At 37.2% G+C, this 19,290-nt stretch overlaps 1 protein-coding gene across 3 annotated transcripts in view; it reads left to right on the top strand.

The window, feature by feature from the left end:
* lrrc4ca (leucine rich repeat containing 4C, genome duplicate a) overlaps nucleotides 1–19,290 on the top strand; it is a 149,638-nt gene that overhangs the window by 55,341 nt on the left and 75,007 nt on the right. For 2 of the 3 annotated variants that reach the window (XM_057329973.1, XM_057329972.1), the window contains one exon: nucleotides 3,369–3,498. The exons of the other annotated variant lie outside the window; for it this stretch is intronic. The gene's annotated coding sequence lies outside the window, so the exon portion shown is untranslated. The remainder of the gene's footprint in view (nucleotides 1–3,368; nucleotides 3,499–19,290) is intronic. 3 annotated transcript variants of the gene reach the window in all.

The following is a 19,290-nucleotide window of genomic DNA, read 5'->3' as shown; positions in this document are numbered from 1 at the left end:
CCTATGAAATTATTTATAAGCCTTTGAATACGATTTTGTGGAAACGTTTAACATATTTTAAAGATTTAATGTTTCAATTAGAAAGGCAAAAGTTACAGCACATTTTTTACATTTTCATAACTTTTTGTTGCAGCTTTTTTGTTAACAATAAACAATTCACCCGCTGCCTCGCAAACACTGTAAATATTATACAACCATAACACTGTTGATTATTTAAATAATGTATCATGTTATGTGCATTACGCCTATAGCGACTGCCCATTTTTAAAAAAATGCCACGCGGCACTCTCTTAAAATCTCATATAAGCTCTCAATACCACCCAGTTGTCCACGCTTGTCTTTATTTGACAAGCGCGGCAGTGCGATTTAACTGGCATTGATGTTTCTAATCTCTAGGAGGATGTATGATACGTTCTGGCCCACAATTCTCCTCCTCATAGCGGCTGAAATTAGGGCAGTACGTGAGAGGCATGCTGGGTAGCAAACACCCTCCACAGACTTGCTCTCTTCGAGGGCCCTTCCCGCCTTTTGACGACTCCCATTGTGCGTGGTGGAAGCTTTCTTTGCTTGGGGTTACACGCATTTATTTTTAAATGGGGGTTGTGCATTTAATATTCATTAAAGGGGAAACTGAGAAAGTCAGGCGACAAGCTCATTAAAACTGTACGTGGGCTGTCTCAAGCTTTTCTCTCGAACTATTTTTCCTTCCTAGGTCACTTTTTAAGCATTAAAATTTAGATTTACATCTCTTTTCTTCAAACTGGATATAAAATAGACAAACCGAGGCCTGACTCAGTTTCTCATATCGGCTAGAAGCTGTCAACACACATTAGCCTATCAAACACTGTTTTCTCCAGATTTTGTTTCTTTGTGACATTCAGCGCGCTCGCCAAAGAGCATGCTGGTCTTTGGTAGACGCGACTCCCTGAAGTGAAAAGACCTTTTTATTGAATGTTTGCCGGGCTCCGAAAGACACTTGCTTTGTTTTCCTGTGGGATTAAGGGCTGTGTTTTGAGCGAAGAGCTTTCTTAAATTAAGAATTTGAGGCGGTGAGTTCGAGGGGCGTTTCCTCCAGAGTGGATGAGGAAAATCTCTTGCAATCACTGGATCTGATTTACTAATTTAATAATATTTGTTCACAAGTATTTACTAGGGATTCATTAAGTTATTTGACAGATAAGTACATCCAACCGAAATGCTTCAATGTGACATGTAAAGTCAAAGTGAATTAGCCGCATTAGCCGCTAATCCAAATCACTGATGCTAGCAAAGTGGTCATGCTTCACTTAGTCCGCTGCATGGTCTTGGACATGTGTAACATCTCATTCTGATGTTCAAGTGGCTTAAGTTTCAAACGCATCTCACACACCACAATCCCTGCCTTCAGGATCTATATTGCTTTCCTACAGGACAAGTATGTAAGTTACAAAGCAAATGATTTTTATCCAAACCGACTCGGTGCACTTATTACAGCGGCAATCGCCCTGAAGCAGTCAGGGATTAAGAGACTTGCTCAAGGGCACAATGGCGTATGGCTTGCGGGGTTTAAACCAACAGCTTTCGGGTTACCAGAACTGAGATATAGCTATGTGCTGCACAACTGTTATGCTAAAAGAGTCATTTTTCTTCAGTTATGTTGAGTGAGTACTAACTATCTTACTAGCAGTAGTCATGCTAACTTAACATTTCAAGTAGAACAAATGCTACGTGACTTTAATGTATTGCACGCATAGCTGGTCAAGTGGATTTTATTCAAATGTATTAATTGAAGTAAAATTGCTCTCTTTAGATTTACACTCTCTCATCTTAAAGCTGAAATCTGTGACTTTTGACTCTTTATTGCTCTTAAAGTTGCAGGTTACTTTATATTCTTACCCTTATGTGAGTTGAAGTCAAATTACGTTAAATTTACATTTTCCGTAAAATCATACTGATATCTTAAATTATAAATAATATATATATTTATTTATAGTTATAAAATAAGTTTACCGTTGTGAATCGTGATCTAAACAGCTTTGAATACTTTTTTTATGTACTTGGGCAATAACTGATGAGCCCCGAACATGACATGCAAAAAAATTATTATATTGTGGCCACAAATAAGAATTCGTTCCCATGATTTATTATTATGCAAGCATGTTTTGCGAAAATGCGGCCACGAATTGATACAATGTCAGCATGATTTACCTAAAACGAGAACGAATTAGTAAAAAGAGGGTACAAAAACGGGGGAACAATATAATAAAAAAAATTGCGGAATGTGCAGGGCTCCGTAAATTTATATTTTGTTTAAGTTAAAGAAAGTTTTTTTATTTCTGTGCCAGAAAAATGTCTTTTAATGATTAAAATAGCTCAAATTTCTGTACCATAAATAACGTGTAGTATAGCTAACCTCTTTTGCAAGAGTAGCTTGACTGCCTTTTACCTACTTGAAAACTGTATTCTGTCAGGTTACGAGCTACCCGTAATGTACTGTAGCTTCCATAACCGCCTACAGTATCCTTCGAGCAAATGTAGCTATATACCACATCTGTTTTAAGGGAAACCGACTCATCCGGAAGAATCCACCAGAGTCCACGCAGAGTTCTGTTGGAGGACAGGGGAAGAGGAAAGTTCAAGCCTTCGAAATTGCAATGCAGGCTAGAGTGACAGTCCTTCAACCTCCATTAGTGGCGAGCAGAGAGACGGAGTGAGAGAGAGCCGAGAGTAGATTGAAGGATTGCTGGTGTGGGGGAGGTCCGGATGACCTGAGGGACTTTCAACCATCCACACATTGACATGAATCAAGAGGACCACTTGTCCCCAGAGTCGGACAAAGTGAAAAGAGCCTGGGCCGGTTTTCAGCCGCATGTCGCTCTTGGATTTACACGTTAGCATGAAAACAAAAAAGACATGCACTCTTTCGCTCGAAGATGAGAAATCATGCTATGCTTACTGTCACGATAAAAGAATCAAAAGCATCTGCCTAAACTCTAAATCTAATATATATATCATTTTTAATCGTTGTAAATATATGCATACTGTATATTTTTTAGTATTTATTTTTTAGTACATCTCCGTCTCTCTGTACGTGCTAAACACAGCAATTATTTGAATCAAAGATGGATTTGTTTCCGTTTGCTTTGATCATACAGAAAAGCAGCAGTTGAAAGTGCTCAAGGGATGGATTCTGGTAACACGCGCACATCAAGTTTGCAATTTCTTGACAAGTTTGGTGATTTCGCATGCAGTTCCAGCGTGGCTTACGTCACCAGCCTGATCTTATTCCTTACACATTTCTTTCTTCTTTCCTTTTCTACTGCCAGTCAGAGCGTATTTCGCATTTGATTTATCATTGCTCTTCATGTTTGTTTTGATGCATAATTCAGGGGTGGAAAACAGGGTCTGCTGGGCTTTGATCAAAGCGGCTGCTGTTCTCATGGGGGTCCAGGTGGTTAAGAGTCACGGATGGCGCGGAATAAAGACGAGAACCCCAATGCTGTCTTGGATGAATGCGAGGTGATATCTGGAATGAAGTATTTGCTTACTACTTACTGAATGCGGTGGCTGCTGTTTTTTAAAATGCATTATGTAAAACAGAACATGTCATGAAAAAAGTTTCATTGTTGTCGCACATCCTTGCTACATATGGGGGTCATTTCTTTGAGATTTGGCCAGTTTGCACTGTTATTGGTAGACGCCATACCTACGCCATGAGATTTAAAAGTTAAATCTGGTTAAAAGTGGTTAAATGTTTTGAAGTGCTCTTAAAAGCATGCAATAGACATGTTTCCCTGTTGAGAGTTGTTGATAGTGAAGGGCTTGTTGCTGTGTGTGCGTTCGTGCCATGCCAGTTGAACCACTGCCATTGAAATGAATGGAAATGCCCATAGCTCTCCCCAGCTATATTATTCATTTTAATTCAGCCAGTGGCCTCCAGTTATCATCTTGGAACTAAAATGGACCATTTGCATTGAAAATACCTTTACATCCATATACAGTCTGTTCATATCAGAAGGAAGCATATTCATAACTGATATGTATTTTGGTCATTGCATTGTTGGACCGGTATTGCATGCTGTGTTACTGCACGTGATTTACAATTCTGTATTTTTCTGTATTTCTGAAAAAAAACTAATGTACACTACACCTTATACGTACTATATACTATAGAAGTAGTAAAGTATGGTAGTATTAGGACTTAAGGACTTAAAGGGACAGTTCACCCAAAAAATGTAATTCTATCATCATTTATTCACCCTCATGTCATTCAAAATTTGGCTTTTTTTCTTCAGCAGAACACAAAAGAAGATATTTTGAAGAACGGTGCTAAATAAACAACACTGAGCCCCATTGACTTCCATTGTATAGACACAAAACCACTGAGACATTTCCCCAAACATCGTAATATCATATACAGGAACAACATTAGGATGAATAAATGATGACAGAATTGGTATTTTGGGGTGAACTATATCTAAATCTGTTAAGTGAATTAGCGAAAAATGTTTACAAGTGCACAGCGACGAAGAAAAGAGCCAAACGCTTCATACAGCTGCAGTTACCTCAGTTTGCAAATGTGAAAGTTCAGACTAAAAGTGTAATGTTTACAGAGTTGCTTCGCCAATAATTGAATGATTATCAAAGATTTTCAGCCTCCACATTCACAAAAGGCTTTTTCACACTCCATTCAATTTACTGGACCACCGCTGCTTGTTTCTTCAAAAAAAAGGGAGAGTGTTTTTGTAGAAATATGGGATCATTAAAGAGAGCAGACGCTGCCCCGCTGTAGCACATCCTTCAAAGAAAATCTATTACCACTTAGTGTTGCCGTCCCTCGTGCTGGAACTCTCAGTTAGAGATTCAATTTACTCCGCAGATGAGGATTAAAAAATCCTACATTTATTACCCGGCTTAATTTTTTCTCAGTGGTTCGAAATGGTTTAAAATCCATTGTTATCTGAACAAGATAGAATGAGTTTTTTTGGATCACAAATGAATACAGTAAAAGCCACAACAGGCCGAATGTTTCAAAAAGATGTTTTGCAATTGGTGGACAATTGAGTAGAATTTTCTCTCTTTCTGTTTGTGTGAAATAGCTCAGCACAACAATAACATACAGTTGTTTGTCATACAGTTGTCAGTCCAACTGCATTCTATTTTGTATGGAGTACGCACCCACACGTGGTGATGTGACAATAAAAGTGAGTTGAGTTAACAACTGGATAAGGGAATTCACTAGAGTGATGATATTGTTATCTAAAACTTACCAATTTCTTAACAATATATGCCACATTTGAGTAGATAAAATGCTATTTATAATGACGGTCTCAGCGGCAACAACAGAAGCAAATGTTATGTGGACCAAACTTAACTTCCAGTAGACCTCTGCAAATAATGAATAACTGTTAAGTAGTTTTAATTAAATACAATTAATATACAATTAAATATTAATAGGGCTGTCAAATGATTAATTGTGATTAATAGCATACAAAATAAAAGTTTGTGTTTACATAATATATGTCTGTGTACTGTGCATATTCATTTTGTATTCATAAAAACATACACACACATGCATATATTTAAGAAAAATATAAAACAAAAATAAACGTTTTTATATCATTTAAATTCATTTATTGGTAACAAAATAAATACATAGAAATATTTCCTAAATGTATGTTTGTGTTTATAAGTACAAAATAAATATGCACAGTACACAGACATATATTATGTAAACACAAACTTTTATTCTGGATGTGATTAATTATGATTAATCATTTGACAGCCCTAAATATTAATCTTAGTAAAAATGTAATATGAAATGAATAGACACAGAACGGAAGTTAACTTTGTGCCAGGCGTGCACATCCGATGAAACGGTCTTTATATTTTATAGTAATTGTGTCTGCAGAAATTCTTCAAATGATTATGAAATTATGTTAAAAGTGTCGTAACCTCATAATTTACAATTCCTGTAGTGACTCGGGTGTTGAACACTGCTAAGAATTTTTTTGGACTTTTATTTTGATTCCCCCATTAATGTTATTTATATAAACAGCGTTCAGCAGAGCTGAAGTTCACCTCTGAAAATCAGATGATTCCCTTATCAAAGAAACTTTTACCGAGATACTGTGAAAAAAAAACTGTGAGAGAGAAAATCAAAGCACTTTTCAATTATTTAAGACCACGCTTGGCTGAAATATTTAAACCAACGTTGTTTTTATAGCATTAGGATGCTCGCTGTCGGGATGAATCGTGTCGTCGGGCAACATGCAGAATCCTTTCTCCCAGATTGGGTATAATATCAGAAGGCGGTGGACTTCCTTCTTTCTTTCCTCAGCATATGGAGACCAGCAGGAGTTGAGAAATCTAGGCAATCGTGTCTCAACCGACACATTCAAACGTGTTCTTCACTCATAACATATCGCTAGAAAAGTCAGGTTTGTTTGTTATTTTAGCACGCATCCAGAGCTAAAACCCAAATTAACACGTTTCACGGTTTTCCGACGTTTTCGAGGTATAATTAGAGCCTATAAACTTGCTCTGCCTGAGTGTCTCTTATGAGATGAATGTGGACTCACACTGTTAAGTTGCCGTCGCGAGCACTCAAATTGCCTGTTTGCTGGAATTACCTCAGTGGCGTGTCGCTCAAGTTGCTATTCATCTGCATGTAGAACCACATTCGCATTTGATTACAAGTTTCAATCGCCGTTTTGACGTTTCATCTTGCGCATAAAAAGAAAGAAAATAGACGCGTTGGGATATGGGGAGAAATTGGAATAAAGAAAGCGAGGGGAAGAGTCTACTTTCCATTGTCACATTTCATTCTGGTGTCGACTCTGGTCTCAAGTTGAGTTCGGGGTAATTGGAAGAGGCAGTCGCTAAAAATGGCAAAGAAAAGAGAAGTGAGGACTGTCAACTCGGAGCTTTAAGCAGGAGAAAAAAATCACAGGATGTGTCTCATTACGTCACCTCCACTCAATAATAAAGAAGGGGCAAAATGGCGTCGCTGAGCTCTCCGAAGTTCGAACTTTAACTCGGGTAATTTTATCTCAGCATCCCTAGATGACTTGCAGACTGACGCTGTTTTAACGTGCAATGCAAGCACAACGCATATGGCTTCCGTGAAATTACGCAAAAAAGGATGAATAAACACGATGGATTTATATATTTTTGACGATCAATATTGATGTCTCGCCAATGTTAGCTGATGTTGCATGAATTTCTTTAAAATACACATTTTTTATATAATCCACCGAAGTACTGAAAACCGTGATGTTACACACCCCGGTACCGTAGGTGGCGATATACACCTAAACATGTTGTTTGCGACCGCCATTAAAAGGAAAGAAGAAGGAGAAGAACGTTTGTTGATCGTTATTTACTGTTACTTGCAGTTGATGTGTTTTGTAAATATAGTTTGTGTTTTTTACTCAAAACAATTCAAACTTAATTTTTGGAAATTATTTATCATTTTACTGTGGTTGCATTGTATGTTATTTTGCTTTAAATATAAAATTCCTACAATAAACGTGACAAATAATGTAAAAATGAACTTTACCATTTTACCAAACAATCCATAAAGCCACACAGGTGTAGTGTCATGACGAATGTCCGCGACAGTACTGTCAGACGCAGGATATATTACGTCAGTGTCTGAAATTGTTCACTCATTTTCATACACTTCTTCCCCATATAGTGGACTATTTAGCATTCGCTATATAGGGAATAGTGCACGAGTGAACAAGTGAGCGAATTCAGACGCAGCTAGTGTCTTTGAGGCTGGTGTGTATCGGTGTCAAAATCCATTTTGATTGGTCAATAGTGATGTATAAATTCACATGAGAGTTTTGCATCTGCACTTTAAGGTCATTGTGTTTATTCTAGGCGAAATAAATAAAGATCAAATGAGGCTAGCAAAGAAAATAAGCAATTAAGAAATAGTGCCTGGTAGATTATTTGCATATCAAACCCTCCCTCTCTCTCTCTCTCTCTCTCTCTCTCTCTCTCTCTCTCTCTCTCTCTCTCTCTCTCTCGCTCGCTCGCTCGCTCGCTCAGTTCCTAGTATTGTATTTCATGACAGGGCTTGGTGGTGTAATGAATATGTATGCACCGATGTGCTTGAACTCCACGGCGAACGATTACCTCTCAGGCTCCCGTGTCGCTCGCAGTAACATTTGGTCACACGTGTCGCTGACAGAGCAACCGTGAATGTTTGTCAGCTGCATTGTACGTTATTGAACGCGAGCCCAAGCTGGTCTCACCGTGAGGCGTGGCTCGCCGTTATGCGGTTTGATCGTGGAGCTAGACCCCCACTTTAGGTCTGAATTCCTGAGAGGGTTGTAAAAACAGCAGGAAACATTTGTATCAGCTACGCAGTTCCTCTTTTGAACTAGATTCGGAATCAGAAGTATTTAACCAAACTTGGCACGCGAAGGTTCCTGTTTGCATAACATGTTTTTACTTTTAAAAAATTCAGTGGGTGAACTTAAATGGTAATTTAGTTGAATGGAGGTTTTTTTTTACATTACATTAAAGCTGTAGTGTTTCATTTTATTCATTAAAATACTCCAGATTTGGTTCTGGTGTGCATCTTTGATGCAGTTTGGTTTCAGGTTGCAAGACAAACTTTCTACTTTCCTAGATAAGCAGAATTCACATGTTATTTCTGAACTGCAATTTGCTGGTAGCAACATCATGCCTGATTGTATATAGATAAAAGTTAATTTTTCTTATTGAACACTTGATGCTGTCACATAGGGAGCAATTATGCAAGAGTCATTGCTGGATGCAGCCTGTCCTGGATTTCTTTCAGTAATAAATGATTCCCCTGATATGCATTACTTGTTAATGCTGGGTAATGGTGCAACCCTGAGATCTTCCTTTAAGAAGTTTAGTGGTCAGAGTTCCTTTGGATAGTATCTTGTTTGGGTGTAATTTTTTAAAGATCCCATGAGATCAGATTTGGAGTTAGGCTTTTGGTCCCGGTGTACTGGAGTTCACCGTGACTTTAAATTCTGTTAAATTATCTTGGATTGATTTGATATTTAGTACAGTAAAAACATTGGGCCGCAGTATTAAACTATTTATATTACATTTTGTATTATATAACATCGTATTAGTTCTACTAGTATCAATTGCTGTTATATGTTTTGTATATACAACCACGGAAAAAAAATAGGAGAATATTGCACATTTTTATTTAATCAGCTATTATAGTATTGTGGCCATTCCAGTCCAGTGTCTGATGAATTTCATCAAAGTCAAACCTCAAGAGTGACATAAAGTCATCCAACTGCAATGTGAAAGACAAATCCAGATTATAACAAAATTTTTTTTTTGAACTTTTCCTAAATGCATGTACAAATATTACTGTTGTATTGCTAAAGAGTGAATATGACCTTGTTTTCTTTGCAGTATTTGAGGTCTGAAAAAATACAGAGAATCTTTTCTGTTATTTTGACATGTTTCTCCAGTTTTCATTTTCTGCAAATAAATGCAAATAGAATCAATATTTTTATTTGAAATTTGGAAGAAATGTTGTTAGTAGTTTACAGAATGAAACAAAAATGATCATTTTACCTAAACCCATACCTAGAAATAGTAAATTCAGAAAAAAAAGATTTTTTACCCTTGGCTGTATATGCAAATTGATGCAAATTAATTGATTCTGTATACAAGAGTCAACAACCACCTTTTTTTAAAAAAAATACTTTTGCTGGCAATGACAACTCAATTAGCATGCAGCACATAAATGCATTGTAGTGCAGTGTACTTATATACCAGTGTGCTTGACGTTTGACAACATGAACATGGTCCAGAAATAGCAACAGGGTCCAGATCATGACCACTCTTGATAGACAACAAGCAAAAATTTTGTTTAGCTCAATCTGTTTTTTGTTTTTATGGTACACACTTGTTCCCTTGTCACTATAACGCTGTAGCATACTAATACAGTGGTTCTGTGGAGGGTCATGCAGTACATTTGATCTGATGCTGTTGATGTTATGCCAATTGGGTCACTTCCTGTAGGACGATGTCATCGAGATTTGTAAATAAAGACATTACTAAAGACTTATTTGAAACATTTCAATTGTAAAATAGAAATGAATAAATACCATAAAATCTATAATTCATTAATTGGAATTTGAAACAACAAATAAAAACATGAAATGGGTGTATAAAATGTACTGCATAGTAATGACACTAGAACAAAACATGTACCACTTAGTACAGTAAGCCTGAAGTCATAGTTGAAGAAAGTGCACATTCGCAACCCACGCCAACCAGGTATTACCCACATGGCCCAGATTACAGTAGAATGACACTGGTTTATAATGGACATGGTCCATTACAGCTCATTCTTCTCCAAACCACTATAAGATAGAGAGAAGTGATATTAGATCACTTTATAAGGGCGATTTTACCTATAGGCTCCTACTGATCTGCAACAGTGTCGCTGGCAGTCAAACAACACTCAGCGCTGCTCCTCAGGGAACGCTGTTCCTTATGAGTAGTTTATTTTCAATGCTAAAGCGTACTTCAGTATACTTCAGGCAAAGCAAACATCCGAGATTCCCATGCGACCAAATGTTCTTCATAATCGCAAAATGGCCCCGCTGCTGTGTTTGACAAAACTGAGCGACAAGCGTATGCATGGGGCCTTGAACACACACTATATCACCCCCCCTAAAAAAACTGCCACCGTAAAACATTTGTTTATGCCGCTGACACTATTCGATTACATCTGCGCAGACATGGAAATTGCCCTGCTTTTACACCCTTTCCTACATCTATTTAAATTTGACTTGTCACGCTCCAAATGCAGCCACCGTCAGGCTGTAACGACAGGCTTGACACGCGACTAAATATATAATAAAAGCCACTGAACGAGGTCAGCAAAAGCGCCTTCAATCCAGCTCCTAAAAAAAGTTACTTGAACAGAGATTTTGGCTCTCAGATTTGCGTTGTTTACCTGTTTTTATTTATTGCTTATTTGTAGAGATCTAATGGCATGTTGAATTGTGACAGATAAAGATGGGAAAGCAGATGTTTATGGGTTGGACTGTCAGGGATTGTCTGAATGTCACTGCTATTATTAGTAATGCATCTTTCCGAAAGACAGACATAGACATTGTCATTGATGCTTAATGTATGGAGCTCTCCAGCTGTTTTCTCTTTTCTCTCTCTCGCGTCCCCTGCCAATTTAAATCTAACTACATTTATTTTATGTTTTTTATTTTATTTTATTTTTGAGGCAATGTAAAGGTTTAAATTAACATTTTTACATTTACACTAAAATGCACTTTAGTTAATTACACTTAGTACACTTCCGTAAGTGCACTTAAAGTGCTCTATTTTTTTCACAAGTTGGTACACAATATACAAAAAAATATAATCTTTAGTACTTCGATTCATGGTATCTCAAAATAGCACAGTGGAGTACACCTAGATCTTATTAAGTTTATCTTAATATACAAAAAAGTACAAAATTAGTCAACCGAACATTTGAGTTTTGCTCAGGTTAAGCTATCCATTTTTTTACTTTTTAATGACTTTTGCGGTGCCAATTCAATGCGCTACCAATTGATCTACAGAAACGCATGCATATACATCCCTATACTGTATATGTGCTTGTGATATTGTGAAATAAGAATCACACATGCTCTTACCACAACTCCGACACACTTTCTTAAACCAGAGCTGCTGTATTATTCATTACACGCCCATGCTAACCCTTCTGTTCAAATGCATGCTTACTGTCAGATTGTTCACATCAGGAGTTCAAAGAAACATGTGCCTCCTCAACAGTTTCCGGATGCAATGCGTTTTTACTGATTTCAGGGTTTTTTATGGCGCTGGGAGCACATTTACAACTTTCGCAGGCAGGGGACAGTCCCCGCTCTGGCTGAGCCATTCAGTTGAAGCGCTGCCTGTATAATTCATATGCTATCCCTGCGGTTGTCAAATTCCAACTGTCGCAGGAAGCTCCGATTGAATCATCAATGCGAGGAACAGAACTCTGTTTTCCTCCGGATTATGCAAGCATAAAGGACCGAGATAAATAATTTCTTACACAAATCATAAATAATATGTTGCGGTGATGTAATCGTTGATTCTTTATGAAGCGCTCTTTCATCTGGATACGTCTGGTGCACGAGATGTATCTGTACAGTAAAGTTACTACAAAAACAGCATGAAACTTTCATTGCCAGACCGTCTTAAGGTATTATGAATGAGAAAGATGGAGTGCTGGAGTCCTTTGAGGTATAATACATGAGAAAGTTGGAGTTTCTTATTCTGGGGCACGTCTAAGATCACAGGTTAGTTTTGCTCGTGATTTTGTCATAGCCTAGTCATGTTTGGGTATGGTAAATTAGTTGCATGGTATACATACAATGAGAGAATACCTGCTGTTAGCCAGAAGCTATCATAAAATAATTAAAAATCTATATAAAAAAAGCTGATTTTGTAGCTTTTTTAGGCTTCCCAGTGTTGGGTAGTAACCAGACACAAAAAAAATGTAACATTTACACTACATTTTAGAAGAATAAAAAATTCCTGGTAAAATTTTCTTTATATTCTGGCAGCTGACGCGTATGAAAAAACAAGATTTTTGTAAAGTAAAATGACATGTTTTTCATGTTGTTTTACTTGTAAACTTATGAATTTACAGTTTATTTCTGTAAATGTATTACATTTTTTTACTGCATTTAAAAATATGACATTTCTGTGAAATATAACCATAAAAGTAAAGTTTTTTACAGTGTACAAATACATGTCCGAATTTTAATTTCTTTTGTAGACAAAACAGTGCATTTACTTTATGCATTTGGCACTTTTATTCACAGCGAAAATGTACACTAAACAAAATTATACACGCAACACTTTTGTTTTTGCCCCCATTTTTCGAGGTGAACTCAAAGATCTAAGACTTTTTCTATTTAAACAAAAGGCCTATTTCTCTCAAATATTGTTCACAAATCTTTGAGAGAGTGGCCTTTTATTGTGGCCATTTTAGACACATTTTAGAGTGGCCTTTTATTGTGGCCAGCCTAATGCACACCTGTGCAATAATCATGCTGTCTAATCAGCATCTTGATATGCCACACCTGTGAGGTGGATGGATTATCTTGCAAAGGAGAAGTGCTCACTAACACAGATTTAGACAGATTTGTGAACAATATTTGAGAGAAATAGGCCTTTTGTTTACATAGAAAAAGTCTTAGATCTTTGTTCAGCTCATGAAAAATGGGGGAAAAAACAAAAGTGTTGCGTTTATAATTTTGTTCAGTGTATTTACGCTATATATTTTATCAGCATGTGTGTTCCCCGGGAATCGAAACATAAAATATCTGTGCTAATTATAAAATAAATCAATTATGAAAAGAACACAAATACATATTATAAATAGTATGGTTATAATAATATAATAAAAACAAAATAAAATATTTATATAATATATAATAAATCAAATAAATTATGTATAAACTTTTATTCATGTATATTTATAACAGATTAGTCTTCTATTGGTATTTTCTACTATAACATACTGTACTATAATATTTTTGCCTCTTTTCACTTGTGGTTACTTTGCTAATTCAAAAACAAGTGTTCACATAGGTTTACTAAGAGCTATGGTCAAGGCAGGTGCATTGTGGGACAGAGGTAAATAATATCAAAGAGGACACAAACCATCAACTTTTTTGCATCTTGAACATCAAAGCATCTTTCCTGAATAGGCAAATGGAGTGTATGCTGGGAAACCGCTAAGCATGCTAACTAGCTCACAGCATGGGCTGTACTACAACGTGAGTGAGAAGAATAAAAGGAAGAGAGTTTGAGATATATAGGCTCAGCTGGAGAGACAGGAACAATGTGATGGGATAGCTGGTATCCCACGGACACACTTAGACTCAAAGCTGCATGAGGCAGACATACAGCCGATGTGTTTTCATCCTCAGCTTTCATTAAGCGTGGTATTACCTGCCATGGATCATGCTTCCCGAGGCTACCTGGTGTTAGCATATGTGCACATGCTTTAGTGCCGAAAGGCAGGGAGCTTAGATCTTGAGTCTTGCTGGCTGTCACCTCACCTTCATACATAAAGTCAGTTTTACATTTTATCTATCTTTTATATAAAGTTTTTGGACGTAAACAACAGTGGTCCAAAAGCACTTTCTGTTTCAGTTTTTTTGTTTTTGTTTCACAAAACACAACCAACAGAACATAGATCTTAATCAAAATGCTTAACAAACATCAAAGACTTCATTATATATGGGAGATTTTAAAAAATGACTAAAAAAGAAAATGCTTCTGCCCAGTGTTGTTTGCTTCTTGCAAAATGGTCTTTGCTGTGTCAGTCTTGTATTTTAGGTATAGTTTAACATTGAAAACAATCAACAATGAAATACACTTAACCTTCATCTAAATATAACTGTTGTCAGATTTCATTAGCAATTATAAATCGTAGATATCAATGCTAGAGCTTATGCTGTAAATATCTTCTTAATAACGTATTATATATCTCAAAAACAATCTCATCAAATTCTTCCATAGCTAAATATTTTTGCTTCATGCTGCATTCATTTTTCACTCTGCTGTATGGCAGTGGTTGTTAAATTCATGTCTATTTTTAGTCGTTCCAAGTTGTTATGAGAAACATCTAAGAAAGTTAAAACTGAGAGTTGATGTACTGTAAATACTATATAACTGAGAACTCAATTATATCCCCTGCGTCACATCAAGCATTATTTTGAGCAGTACAGTTTTCTTCAGGGTGTAAACATACAGAAAATGTTGTTTTGTCTTAGACATAAATGCTAATGATAATTAGCATGTCAAGCACCTGTGTTGTCTTTCGAGAGGATTGTTCTTTAATAACTCAAACCTCCCGAACTGTTTCAAATTTGTCTTAGATGTTTCTCCTAAAATTGTGTAGGAGAAACTGAAATGGATTCAAATACGACGATAGTTAAAGATATACAATTGATATACTGTATAAGATCATTTGATAAAAAATGTTTGAGTTCATATTAATTTAAACTCATCATAAATGTTGACCTTAAGCAGTTTCCACTTGCGTCCCATTTAATCTCATTGCTTTTTCACTTTTGTGATCGCATCACAAGGCTTTTTATTCAAATCTGCATTTTCTTATCTTTCCAATGTCTTTCTAGGGTCATTTCTATTTTCTGGAATGAGATGGGTTTTACAGATTAGTATTGAAACAATCTGAAATTAATTTTTTCACATTCTTAAAAATATAGATGCTAAATGATCTCCACAGAGGAAGCATTTTACACAGTATGGTTCCATAAGGTACCCTTAACATCCGCAGAACCTTTCTGTACTTTCTATATGAGATCCAGGCTAGAGATCCAAGTCTCATCATCTAATTTTGGGATAACAAGCTTCGAAGTTTGATTTCAACCATTCATTTCACTGTTATTTAATCTTTGAAATGACATTATTTTGTAAATTTCAAAGTTATCAAGGTCACATTTTCACAAAATGTTCCTTACATTATGTTGGGTGATTTTATGTAGAAAACAGCAAATCACAAAAATTATTTTAGCTGGGTTTCACATAAAGTCCTAAAAAGGTTCTACAGACTATGCAAATGTAAGAGAATGAGTTATTTGTTTTAAAAGTTTTTTTGGAGAGCCAAAAATAGTTCTTCTGAGGCATCTCTGGGCCTTTCTTTTTTCACGTGGAAGAAGATCTGATTTACAGGCTTGCCTTTTCCACTAAAATCTAATAGTGGAATAACATAAATGGACTGAATTGTAAATCTGTGAATTTCATTACCCCGTACCTGCCCTCCTCTATCTTTCCCCGCACGCTCCAATAAATATACAAATGGACGCGCTGTGTTGCAGTAGGACCGTAACGGCGTTGTGCGATTGCTCCCATCGGCAGCGCTATTAGGAGCAACATCAGTATTCAATACGTGCCATGTGGTAGTCTATACATGTACTCAGCAGGCTTGTAATATGCTCTGGTATAAGGATACAGGATGAATTAATGGATCTGGTGCATGCGAATGAATCAATGGGCTAATGCAATTACTGTCCGGCTCTATAAAGCAGATGCAGGCACATCTCGACCACTTACGAGTGGAATTAATTATAATGTAATCACTTACAGCATTAATTACAGTCACAAAATCGTATTTACCTCGAATCATTTACGATTACAGTCGTAGATGGGAAAAAGTGCACGCTGACACCAGCTGAGCTCTGTCTGCAACTTTTACCTTAACCTGTGGGTGAACATATGTTCCCCGTCTCCTGTCCGCAGGCTTTTTACGGGGGCTTCTGGTTTCCCTTTAGGCCCGCCCGTTCCCAAGCCTCCCGGCATCTGATTTTTGACAGGGAGTCGTACCTTCGAGGCTGCTGATAAGTTTATCTGAGGGCAGTGGGAATCCATATCTCTGTCGCCCTTAGCTAGCCCCGGAGCCTGAACCCACTTCTGTCAACCTCCCCTTGGCAGAAGGGAGGCGGCCCCCGGTGACACAAACCGCAGGGCTACACGGCACTGAGTACAGCGCAAGGAAATAAAGACCAGAGTGCTTTACTTGCACTGCTTGGTTTTGGGAATACAAACTTTGATGGAGCCAAATTAGGCTCCTTGTAGCATGAGAATTTGAGTTTACTGTTGAGTTTTCTTCTATGGCAAGCCAAATGAAAAATTAATCTGATCACATTTATTGTGACCAAAACATAGAAGTGAAGTTGGGAGAAAATCTTTGGTTGGTACTCCAGATAGCATAGGGGGGAGAGGTTACTCTCCAGTCTCTCTTGAGGAAGGGACAGCACGTTCCCGATCGAACAACTCCGCGGGTCTTCTCTCGAGAAGAGCACCAGGACGAGAATAGCATGGTCTGGTACTCTAGAAAGCAATTTTTCACTCTATCGTCTATCTGCCATTGGCCGATATGCAATGAAATGCAGTTAAATGTTAAGAAACATCACCAGTTTGAGCTTTAATATTAATATTAATATGAATTAAAAACATTCAGAAAGGTAAGAAATATTCATTTAATATTCAGAATCGCTATCGGCAGATGTCAATCTGAATAATCATCGATGGAGAAATTTAGTATCGGTGCATCTCTACAAAATACAATAATGTTTGGGGTTAAAATGGGATATTACTTCGAGAAATAGGAAATTTATGTAATTTGTGCAATCAATTGTATTTATTTTTATTTTCAAATTGCAAGTATATTCCTTTATTTTGATTCACACTTTAATCTCTGTCGTTCTCATCCAGACGAAACCGGCAGGAATTATTTCATATCCAAGTGATCTTGGTTGTTTCCCTTTGCCGAGAAGTTCAAAGTGGGACAGCAGCGAGGCGAACGGGCGGACAGTCAAAGGTGCGAGCGGTTCTCGTGGGCATTCTCTGAAGCAAGAGCTGTTGGGTCAGAGCAAGCCAATCAAACACGAGCATCTGGGGGGCTTCATAATGACTCCCCCATCTGCTAGTGCAGCCCAGTGTGTTGCGCAAGAGAGGGAGAGAGACGGTGTTAAAAGAGAAAGGGGCTTGCGGGACACAGTGTGTTAGAAATGAGCTCAAATGTAGGGCAGGAATGTGCAAATTTATAGCTGGAAACGCAAGTCAAAACAGGTTGATTGCGAAAGCGAAATTCGCCAGAATGTATTCTGTCTTTATTATGCATGCTGAAATGTAGCATGGCAGTACGTCAACAGTATCTTCCAAAGGGTACAGTGAGCTAAAGATTGTTATTGAAAACAACAATGAAAAACTGACTTAAAGTTGAACTCTGTAATTCATAAAGTCACAGAAATAGATTGTCCTTGAATGTTACCCACAAGTCTTTGCTGGGCAATTGTGTCCAAGACAGTAAGCCATTGTGAAGTTGAATCGCTGAATCGCTGTCGTGGTGAGTCACCGGATGGGATAATATGGGCCGCCGACAGTGAGCTGGACGTAATCTGATGTAAAACCCCAGGCTAGTGACCCAAGTTTATTTCCTAATGTTCACTCTCGCTCTTGAAGCCCACTCTTGATTTCAAAGACGGCTAGTATGTTGTCCAACTTTGTCAGACCTATGGAAATTGTTAGTAGAGACGACAATGCTTTGCAGTAATGAAAAGCAAATTCAGCTATTTTATTCAGACCATTTGATAATTTTTTAGTCGTCCATCAAGATTATGTACACTTTCTATGAGAAGACAAGGAATCACAGCCTAAAATGTCCATCCATATTCGAGCATGCACATCAACCCATTTAACCTTTAGAATGTGATGTATATTCATAAATTAGATGATATTTTAATATAAATAAATGTTTAGCTATATTTAAATCTCTTTGGATATCTGAATAATTTACTTGCATGCTGCTGTTGAGCATATTTGTACATTTTTATGTTTTATATTTTTGAAAATTAGAATGATAAATAATTAGAATAATTAATAAAATAACAAGTAAAAAAAGTTATGTATGTTATATATAATAATTATAGAAATATATAAAATATTACATCATTTACGTATATATAATATTTTTGTAAGAAATTTGCAAACTAATAATTTACCCTGATGGCTTATTCAATATTTCTCTGTATCGAGACCTCCTCTATCACGCTGATTTGACCTCAATTTCAATGGCGCACAACTTCTTTAATGCACCATTGGTGGGATATAAAAGATGAAAAATTGACCATTGTCCTTGATTCTTCCCCACTTCTCAACAGACTCCTGTAGTAAATTGACCCTCGTTTCATTCAGCCATCAGTCAAACAGACCCGAGAAAATTAATAATCTAGCATAATAGTGAAGTAATAGCACAGGAAGATCTGTGGAGTCGCGCGTCTCGTTTTGCGCCGGTGCCACTGCGAGTGTCGCTCTCCGGGCGCGGGCCAGAAGGCCAGCCCTCTGCCAAAACTTTCAGGGTTTTTCCCTTTTTCCATGTTTTGTTCTTTTTCGGTGGATCTTAGACCTCATGTTGAGACGTGTTTTTCTGAGACACCATCTGCTGCGCTTTGCTTTTCTGGCTGCCTGAATGGGGAAAACAAACAAGTGGGCGAATTATTAAAAATGCAACATGTGAAATCTGGCCAGAGAGGTTGAGTGATGGACCCGAGATCACCTGAGATGCATTCTTCAGCTCAGAACTGCTGAACGGGATCCATTCCGATACAATCATTTTAATTCTCTGCATGTCTGCTCTGCTGTTTTACTGCCTTTGCAATCTAATTCAGATCCGGAAGATATAAATAAAATAAACAACATGTATATTAAATAAACAATAGATAGAGTACACACCTGTGCCCAGATGTT

Source organism: Triplophysa rosa, linkage group LG3 (assembly GCF_024868665.1).
Source record: "Triplophysa rosa linkage group LG3, Trosa_1v2, whole genome shotgun sequence".
Taxonomy (NCBI): domain Eukaryota; kingdom Metazoa; phylum Chordata; class Actinopteri; order Cypriniformes; family Nemacheilidae; genus Triplophysa; species Triplophysa rosa.
Note: the sequence above shows the minus strand (reverse complement) of the source record. Positions and strands in the feature narration are given on the sequence as shown.